General features: G+C 37.3%; 2 protein-coding genes across 3 annotated transcripts in view; both read left to right on the forward strand.

Annotated features, from left to right (window-relative positions):
- Positions 1–10,891, forward strand: part of LOC136025206 (uncharacterized) — a 248,249-nt gene that overhangs the window by 159,748 nt on the left and 77,610 nt on the right. The window lies entirely within an intron of this gene.
- Positions 1–10,891, forward strand: part of LOC136025205 (uncharacterized) — a 222,393-nt gene that overhangs the window by 59,915 nt on the left and 151,587 nt on the right. The gene's annotated exons all lie outside the window — the stretch shown is intronic.

Raw genomic sequence — 10,891 nt, forward strand, 5'->3', positions numbered from 1 at the left:
TAAATACTTTTATCATAGCACTATAAAACTTTAGCCTAAGGAGCGAGGGGGTAAAGGAAGGGATTTCCTCCCCCTTTCCCCTGTTTTAGGAAACAAATGCTTGGAATTTAGTTTGCGAAAAACCAATAGCTGACAAACAGATTTGACACGTAAATAGTCCGTGTTTAGAAGAATACGTAGAAGCCAATATATTTTACTACCGAATACAAAAGCCAATTCTCACTTGAAAACAATCTAAATTTACTTAAAAATTAGTTGCATTTCAAGTATTTGAGGGAAGTATGATCATACCCATGCCAAATACTACAGTTTCTTGAACGATACTTTTTATGTTCGAAAGGGTAAGTGGCACAAACGCCGCCAAGACATTTATCAGTGGAGGCAAGTCCTGCCAGAAGGTTTGTTTTTACCAAGATTTAAATTGGAATTGCTTCTCATTCTCTTATTTTTACCCATTTTTTTCCATGTCGACAGTAACCTACTATCGGCACCCCAGGTAGTTGGACATTTCATTGACCTTAATCTTGAAAAGAAAGGCTTTACCCCCCCCCCCCCCTTGTAAATGGCTTTCGTTGGGTGACTTAGTAAAAATACTCATTAAGTGAAAGTTGGGGTTCCTTATATACATCTTTTACATCTGAGGTTACAATATATCCCAGGAGCATAGACAAACCAAACTGAGCTTGTTGACACTCTATTCTATCTCTCATCATAACCTAAATTATCTTAGCCAAGTTCGAACCAATTTGTTATTTGACGTAGACTCTTTCTTTCTTCCTGTTTTTACTAAATTTTCCATGTTTGAACTATTTTTCGATAGGAAATTATAACATTGATTTGTTTTAATATATCCCCTTATATTTCATTTTATATCCCCATTATCCATTTGGAGAAATGTCAAAACACGTCAGGGAATTTTGTCCTAGCCTTTTCTAGCAGTCACATAGAGTGGAAAAAAGAAAAAATCTAACTTAACAACCATTGGACAAGGCGATAAACACCGACAAAAAATTTCCTGGAAATGTCAGTACATATGCTCTTTCGTGTAAAAAAGGCTAATAAAATAAAGAATATATAGACCTTTATGCTGATTTTATGGATACTGACTCCAATTGGACTTTTTTTTCAAATAAAAAATATTAAGGTTCTATGTAAGCAGGGACAGAAAAAAAATGTCTAGATAACATGAATAGTACATCAGAAACGCTACTCAATAGAACAAAGGAAAAAGTGTCTTCTAAACTTAAAGGAAAAACTAAGGGAATGATAACGTAATTGCCATTAAATAATTACTTAATGACAATGTCATTGTCTACCAGTGCTTGACAACAATTGACTTTTTCTTTCACAAGAATGAAAATGATAGATTCTAGAAGTACTTTTCATGCTGAATTCAAATTTGTTTCTATTTTCCCCATCCGGCGGGTGCTTTTTGGTGCATTAAATTGAACCTTTTATATTTTAATAAAATCAGTAACCAACTGTCAACCGGTAACTTACTTACAAAGTGGTGGATATCGAAGTTCAGGCATATTATGCATCTGGGACATCTCTCTTCTTGATCCAACTGTAGTCAGCCAGCATGTTAGAACTCGAATTGTCTAGATACCTCTTTTCCATAGTAAAAATTTTATGATGAACTCGCTCTCATGCTCATCGCTGTCAACTCCCAGATTCTACGGGAAGAAGCTTAAGTGAGAGTCCAAGAAGTGAATATTAAAGACAGTGAAAAAAAGAATATTTTTTTGCTTTATAGTTTTTTTTTTGAATTTCCAAGGAAATTCAACATAAATTTTTGTAAGATTGCCAGACTGCTTTTTCTAGAGGATTGAATAGTCCTTCAAAATGTTAATGAGCTACTAATGACGGTATTTACGGAGGCAAACTCAGTGGGGGATACCGCCAAATTTTCGGAAATTTGTCCCGTATGGTCGACGTTCTTATAGATCTATACGCTTTGAATCTTATTGTGATGAGGATAAAAACTGAATGATTTATTCATTTAAAAAATAAATTAAAAAATTACTGTTTTAAAAGCTAGCAAAACTCATTATGGGTTTTATTTCCATTGATATAGAGTAATGTATGCACAACAATTAGGTAATGTGTGACGTCGTGAACAATGCCAGGCTGTTGCCGAGTAAGTCATGTGCTGTTATAACCTCGGGCTCATCAGATCGTTGAACTTCATTTAAGTCACGCATGTGCTTTTTCAGTCGTTATATAGACGTCTACGCCCCTGTTTGTTAATTAGTCGTCCATCATTTCAAAACGAAAATAAGAAATTATAGACTTTCTCAAAAAGAAACAATTGGTTGATAGCAGGCCTTGGTTGGTTGATACAAACCGTAGTTGGAATGGGAGAGTTAGAATACTTAAGGGGGCAAGGCTATGAAGGAGCTTCGTCTATGGGCGGCCAGTTTCAAGGGTGAGCTTCTATACTCGGTGAAATTTTTCTCAGGCGGTCTCTGTTCACTGTGCAAGTCACTCCTTAAACTCATCACTGAGTCATTTGTACAACATATCTACTATAGGAAATTGTGTAAGAACTTCAAAAGAAATAACTAAATTCTTTAGAATTTCACTTAAACGCTCTGCGATTTTCAAACAAGTTCTTCAAGCCAGTAATCTTATCACAGGGTCAAAAAGAATGAGATTGAACAAATATGCGAGACTAAATGGATGGAGCACTTAAAATCAACCATTTTGTTTGAAGAGATGTTTATTATTATCGATAAGACTATGAAGGAAATTCAAAAACATCCTGATTCAGATTCTGAATCTTCAAGTTAAGCTTATTCTTGACTATCTGCTATCGAGATGCGGTTTTGCTGCAACTATGGTTACTGTCAGTAAAGTTTTTAGTCTGTCACACAATTTGTCGATATCCTTGCAATCAGAAACTATAGATCATGTATACTTTTTCCAACATTCTGACGATCTTGGGGCAAATTTAAAGACAAGAGAGAGGGGAGTGAAGTTATGTTTCATCCAATTTTTACTGAAAGGGACTGAACTGTGTCAAGATTATAAAATCAGCACTAGAATGCCCAAATGAGTTCCAAACCAAACTTATAGGAATAATTACGCAACAGAATCAGGTGATCCTAAAACGTATTACCGACTTTCTCTGTTTATCCCATTTATGGACTACTTTCTGATGCATCTGGATCAGCAACTCCTTAGTCACAGAAAGTTGCTGGAGTCACTGCAATACCTAATTTCCCAGCACTGTATTTCCCTCGACAAAGAAAAAACAAAGGAATTATCGAATACTTTTGACTCATTTTTGGTATCTTGATGCAGACAGCTATAGGGGAAGCTTGCAATGTGAGTTAGCTCTCTTGAGAAAAATCTGGATACAATCGGGAAACTTGGCACCAAAATATTTCATAGTGTGCTTAAAAGAATGTATGATTTTCCCCATCCTATATCAGTTTTTGAAGATTAATGCAACGATTCCCGTCACTACGTCACTGCGAGCGTTCTTTTACTACCGCGAGAAGAGTGAAATCTTATTCCGAGAGTGCCTCATGTCAGGAACGACTTAATGCATTTGCCCTATTGTAAATACACAGGGATGTTCTAGTCAATGCAGAAGGCGTTTGGAGGAACTAACCCACAACAAAAAAAGGCGGCTTGATTTTACTTTATAATTGCATAATTTACAGTATTGTATCAATGAAGAATGTACCCTATATTCTAAAAACTTTATTTTTCCTTTTAAAACATCTATCCCTCTCCAAAACCTATCGCTGGGTTCGCCTCTCGGTATTTGTGGCCCTATAAAAATCCCTTTTTTTTTAGGTAGAACCACTGGTCTCGGGTATTTTCAAAGTTCAAATATCAATCAGAAAGTTTATCCACAGCTTTTACGAAATTTTTCACAGCTCCTAATTTAATATAGAATGATGGTACATATATATTTTTTTTATATTTCGCTAAAGGGACACATGACAAATTTTTATGACCAGGTATAAGAGGTTCACGCTTAGGCCATGCTTTTCTTGCGTAATGATACTTCTTGTCTCAGCTGCGTCGTTTCCACAGAAAACAGTAAATTCGGTGAAAAAAGCAAATTAGCTTCATACGTCTCTATAATATCAGCGGCATGCGCTACATGTATTGATGGATGTTCATTGTCATTGTATAGCAACACAGGCTTCATATTGACTCTAGAGGAGTCTATAAATATTAACCACTCATCTGACTGGTGTTGATTTCCGCCATAAGAGAACAAATATGATTATAAAATGCAATACCATTTCTTTAGAGAAGAGGTCATTGAAAACACTATGGCGGGTACGATAATCACGTATTCTTATATATTTTTGGAGTAGATTCTAGCCTTGAAGTCTGGAAATTAAAACTTCAGCTTGTTGTTTAGACAGGTTTAAAATCTGAATCAGATCAATAAGGTCTTGTTGATGGGGATCGTGTATTTCTGATGAACCGCTACTGTTTTTATATTTATTTCTAAACTCATCATCTAAATCATTTTTCGGTTGAGCTAGGTCAGAATCAGTGTTATAGCTTAGGTTCATATCAGCATATGCTGGTAGAGGGAACTTTTCGTTGAATAAGATAGGCATCGTTACAGATGTCAAATTCTGATACTTAACTATATGTTTTGTTAAGATATTATTTATTTCATATGTGTAAAACACAATCACTTACATGATCTTTTAGTTTACTCTAAATACTGGGAAATGCAAATGACGTATTATGTGAACGTCTAACATACGAAACACATCGTATATTAGGGGTCCAACAGTTTTCAGAACCACCAACTTGGCAGTCAAATTTATGATCTGAGCATGTTAAACATGCAATTAGCCTGTATGTTGTTGTCTATTGCTGTTATAATATTACGTATAACATCCTTAAATATAGCTTGAATAAAATTGTCGCACATACGACAAAATTTCCAACAAAAGGGTAACGCGAATGTCAAGATCAGATTTTACACAGTAACTGTTAAAGTTTTTCTGATTATAATCAGAAAAGACTATTAAAAATTGGTATGTATTTTTGTACAATATGAAGGTAGGTGTCACCTTGCAGGACCCTTGTGGGCATTACACATTTTCTCACGGAAACATCTTGTCAGGCATTTTGATCCCCGCTGGAAGGAAATTATTTTCATGAAACTTTCTCTCCACTGAAAGTTCCCCCCAGAAAATCCCCCTCCCGTAGAAAACTCCCCTAAGACTGTCCGCATATTTAACAATAACAAATCTGAAATCTAACCATTCAGTAAATCCTAATAACTATCTCTAAGCAATGGAAAAATTGTAAAACTTCCATCCCTCTCCCTAAAGGCTGTGGGATCTTGTCATCCCAGGAAGCATATCTATTGAGCCTTACAATTATGGTGAACAAAATGGTTATGTCAGAATATCATTCGGACCTCCTTTTTTTAGGGTGGGGGAGGGACAGGGTAAGGGGACTAGTTGCACTTCATTCTGTTTGGTCGCTTAAAAAAGGCACTTAAACTTTTAATTTTTGTTCGATTGAGGTTTCTTACAATCTTCTAGGACCCTTGGTTCGATATGATCTTCCCCGACATGAAAAAAACAACAAACAGCACACATCCATCATCTTCAAATAACGACGAAGACCACATTGCCTTACCATCATAAAAACAACAAACTTGGGAATGTTTCAATTTTTCAATTTCAGCTTCAAAGACATAATTTTATTGTAAGTTTTATTTAATTTCTACACGTTGTTAGCTGTCGACGGCTCTTGGATATAGAGCCGAAATATTTTAATGCCAATAACAAATTTCAGTGTCTTAGGTAAATTCCCTGTTGTTTTACTTGCTGTTGTTTATGTCCATGATCATTCTTTGGAAAAAAAATACACAACTCCAAACGTTTGCATGTAAGGGTTTTAAATCTCTACAATGGGGCTTTGCGTTTGTTTTGTTGTTAGGGAGGGAGGGAGATACCTCAAGGGACTACTTTAAAAAAAAGCATCGAAATTCGAATTGATATTTAATCCTTCGTGATTTCTGGGAATAATTCTGGACTACACTGTAACTATGGAAGTAAAGAGTAGCATTAAACCCCAAAATGAGCAGGATTTATTCTGTATAGAATGGAATTGCCCCTTCCTCATCCCCACCTCCAACTCGTGGTCGTAGAAACTTCGGAGGATGCTCATTCAATAAGGAATTGAGAGTTCTTGTCCTTTTTTACAAATCGAAAGTGACTAAAGACCATCCAGCCGCGGAGAGGGTTGTTTTCCGGATGGAGGGGGAGTTAACTCCTAGTATCACGAAGTTACTTATAATTTTTCTAAGTAAACTATCCTGTATTTTTGACTGTCAAAGTTTCAAGTTTTTCAACATCCCTCATTCAACATAAAAGTTTCGAAGTTAAACATCCCCTCAACTCTCCCTGAAAGCAGTCACAAGAAGACAGCACTAGAAGTTGCAGTCTTCTTCTGCAGCTTATCGTCTATTGGGGATTCATTTCTCCACCCATCTCTCTTGGAATAACCACCTTGATCAGGAGAGAGCTTAATGTCCAAAAAGCTCGGAGTCACTCGTCGCTGCAAAAACTTCTTCCATCCAACTCGATCGTCTCACTTTACAAGTCCGGTATCAGACCCACAGCTGAATAGGGATGCTCGGTATATGCTGGTGCCCCGAAAAAGCTGTTAGCACCACTCCAGAATAGGGCAAACAGGGCGGGCTGTGCCTCTACACATAACTCGCTCCAGCCTCTAAATGAAACGTTGGATGTGGCTTCGATGGTTGTTTTCTATAAGTAAATTAATCCGCCTCCTTCAAACGAGCTCTCGCATTGTTCCACCCTTTTTCCGACCGACAAGGCAGACGCGAAGGAACACAGCTCGGTTACATTATATGTAGGAGGACACGCCAAAAACCGAGTACTTGAGGTTCAGCTCCATCCGGCATTGCATTTCTATCTGGAGCGATATTCCTGAGGATATTATTCCTGAAAATACCTCTGTTGACTCATCAAAAGAAGGTTCAACAGACATTTAAAACCTCGAGGTTTCAAAACGAGGTAACTCAATAGCGGCATACCAGATATCTTTAAGCACTAGGGGCAGCGACTACTGGAATAAAAAAGAAAACAAGAAAAAAGCAGTCGCAGTTACAGTTATTGCCGTCTTAAGTAGTCATTGGCACACTCATAACAAGTGGCAGTTGTACCCGCAATAATAGTAGTAGTGGCCTCTGAAAGTTTCAAGTTAAAACTCTTATCCGTTCCTAAGATTTTTCAGATACACCTTTTTAACAACTTGGATACAGATATTTTCTTTTTATTTAAATCATCATTCTCCTCAACATTCCCCAAATTTTCGTCTCAATTCCCTTAGGCTTTTCACACACACCAAGGATAAAACATTCCCCCCTTTCCCAATGATAAATCCTGCACGTAAAAAAATGGACAAATTGCATAATTTACCGTTCATTCCCCAGGGGCTGTTGGGGCACGGCATCCCCAGAGGCAAAGCTATTAGGTTTTTTGACCAATTTGAATAAAATGGCTTTTTAAGATTCCTATCAGTGTTAAGAGGGGCATTTTAAAGGGCAAGAGGGGTGGAGCTGGTTGCTCTTTGTTCCTTTTTCAGCATACCTCTCAACATACTTTTTAAGTTTCAACTCAATAACCTTAGCCGTTCCTTAGATATTGCTCTTGTGTCCTTCTGACAACCCTCCTGCAGATAGTGTGTTCTGATTTTGTTTGACATTCCCTTCAACATGTTCTAAAGTTTTGCCTTAATACCTTTAATCTTTTTGGAAACTGAAGACCAAACATGCCTCCATTCCCCAATAAACAACGTTGTACATAAACTATGGGCAGACATGGGTACACATTAATAACCTTAGCATTTCCGAACACACCCAGAATCAAACATCCCCCTATCTCCTACTGATAAATTCTGCATGTAAAAAAGGGCGAATTGTATAATTTACAATCCTTACCGTGAGGGCTGCAGGGTAAATGGCATCCCCAGAGGCAGAGGTACTAGACCTTTTGACTGTTTTGAGCAAAATCTACTACTACTACTACTAATAACTCACTGCAGCACCAAGCCGCCTGAGGCCAACACAGCTACGCACGCTCCTCCTCCAACCTAATCTATTTAAAGCCTCCCTCTTTACACCCTCCCAGGAAGATGTTCCTCCAGGAAGATGACCATTGTCATCACTGTAGCTTCCAACATTCTAATCTTGGTTCGTAGACTTATCTTCTATTCTTCCAAACTTTTTTTAACTGTGAAAAAACACCCTGAGCCTTAGCTATTCTACTTTTAACAACTTCACTGCTCCCACCATCTTTACTAATAATACTACCAAGGTAACTGAAGCTCCCAACCTGATCAATCTTTTCGTTACCTAATGTTATCTGTTCATCTTCACTTATTCCTAGCCTTAGTGACTTAGTCTTCTTAATATTAATTTTCAAGCCTATTTTAGCACCCTGAACTCGCAAAGCCTCTAAAAATTCATTCATTTTGCTCACACTTTCATCTAATATGCTTAAATCATCAGCATAATCTAAGTCCAGGAGCGTTCTTCCTCCCCATTTGATTCTATGGTCTCTAATTGTCTTTCCTGTGCTCCTTAAGACGAAGTCCATCAAAATGATCCATATAAAGGGGATAGAACACAACCCTGCTTAACTTCTGATTTAATACAAAACCAGTTGTTAACCTCGTTTCCTACCTTAACCGCAGCAGTATTATTCTCGTACATAGCAAACATCACTTTAATGTATTTTTCTGGTATACCATATAACGATAAGACCTTTGTTAACGCTCTTCTATCAACAGAATCGAAAGCTTGCTCATAATCGATAAAACTGAGGACCAAAGGTGTTTGACAACGAAGGGACTTCTCGATTATTAACCTAAGAGTGAAAACATGGTCGACACATCCTCTACCTTTTCTAAAACCCCATTGTTCTTCCCTTAAAACTTTGTCTACAGCATCTCTCAGTCTAAAAAGTATCATGTTACTCAGCAATTTGCTACCTACAGAGACCAGACTAATGCCTCGATAATTACGACACTCACTCTTGTCACCTTTCTTATACAGTGGTTTAATTAAGGTTTTCCTAAAATCACTGGGTACCTCCCCTTTTTCAAAAATCATGTTCATAATCTTCAGTAGCTTATTCCTAACCTCAGAGCCACCATATTTAAGAAACTCATTAATCATACTATCAGCACCTGGGGCCTTATTATTTTTTAATCCTTTTAGTACTGTCGCTAATTCTTCCTCACTAAACAAATCTTCCTTGACATCCAAGGTATCACAAACTTTTTCATTTTCATCTATATCTTTTCTTGCAACTGTATCTCGGTTTAGCACATTCTCAAAATGTTCCACCCATCTTTCTTTAACTTTTTCCTTATCACTAATTGTGGGCCCATTTCTATCTTTAACTGGGACTAGTCCGGATTGGCTACTCCCTTTCAATTTATTAACATGCCAGTATAATATTTTACTATTATGCCGTCTAGCCGCATCTTCCAGATCCTCAGCAATTTTATCCATGGCCTCCACTTCACATCTTCTTAGTTCATATTTTAATGCTTTTTCCACTTTCTTTACATTCCTTTTGTTTTCATACGACCTATCACTCAGATAATTCTTATACAAACCCCTTCTACTCTCTATTAAACCTAAAGCTTTTTCACTAATATTCCTAGTTGCAGTCTTAGCACTCTTCCCTAGGATACCATCAGCAACTTCACAAATTGTTTTTTTCTGAAATTATTCCCTCCATCTTCCACATTGTCAAATTTTAAACTCTCAAGTTTAGTATTCAACTGTTCCTGGAATTTTTTTCTCAAATTTTCATCCTGAAGTCTACCTACATCATAACTTTCCGGGAGGGAGTTACCCTTCCGAAATTTCAGCTTCAAATTAACCTTAGACACTACTAGATGGTGATCTTTAATTTTAACATCAATAACAGCACTCCTATACACCCTATTATCTTGTATTGATCCTGCTAGTCTTCCGTTTACAATAATATAATCAATAAGGTTTGCTGTCTTACCATCACGTGAATACCCTGTCAACTTATGGGCCATTTTGTGACCAAACACCGTATTGGTTATAACTAGGTTGTTATACCTACAAAATTACAAAAGCCTATAACCATTACTGTTTTTTTTCCTACACCAAATTTACCTAGGCTAGGATACCATCTATCCCTATTTCTACCAACCTGGGCATTAAAATCTCCAAGCAAAAACACCATATTTCTACCTTATACCCTGTCTATTTGCTCCTGTAACTGTAAGTAAAATTCATCTGAGTCAATAGTATCTCCATCAGTTGGTTCAACGGGGGCATATACTACTATAACTGATGAGGAAAGGGAGTATCTAAAAAGGGCAGGGGGGTTGGGAGTATAAAAAGGGCAAGTTACGTGTTCAGCATCCCTCTCAAAAGCTCTGGGGAGGGGGGGGGGGAGTGTCATCACCATAGGCATAGTTATTTGACGTTTAGACTATTTTGAATTAGGTGGCAATTTAAAAACTTGATTGAGTGTGTTTGGAGGGAAGGCAGCTAAAAATGGCATGGAAGGGACTGACATCCCTCCAATTAGTTCTCAACATACCCCTCAACTCCTCCTGAAAGTTTCAACTTATCATCTTTAGCCGTTCTTAAATAATTAAAGATCCTCGTTTTCGATAAATTGGATGCACATAGTGACGTTTGATTTAATATATCACGTCCGTCTACTCTCAGAATGTTCCCCTTAATACCCTTAGCCTTCCCGGATAGATCAAGAATCAAAATTTCCCCTTTCCCTAATGAAAATCCTACATATAAACAATAGGCAAATTATATATTTTACAATTATCACCCCGGGGCTGTGGGGAGCTTGGC

Source organism: Artemia franciscana, chromosome 3, assembly GCF_032884065.1.
Source record: "Artemia franciscana chromosome 3, ASM3288406v1, whole genome shotgun sequence".
Lineage (NCBI taxonomy): Eukaryota > Metazoa > Arthropoda > Branchiopoda > Anostraca > Artemiidae > Artemia > Artemia franciscana.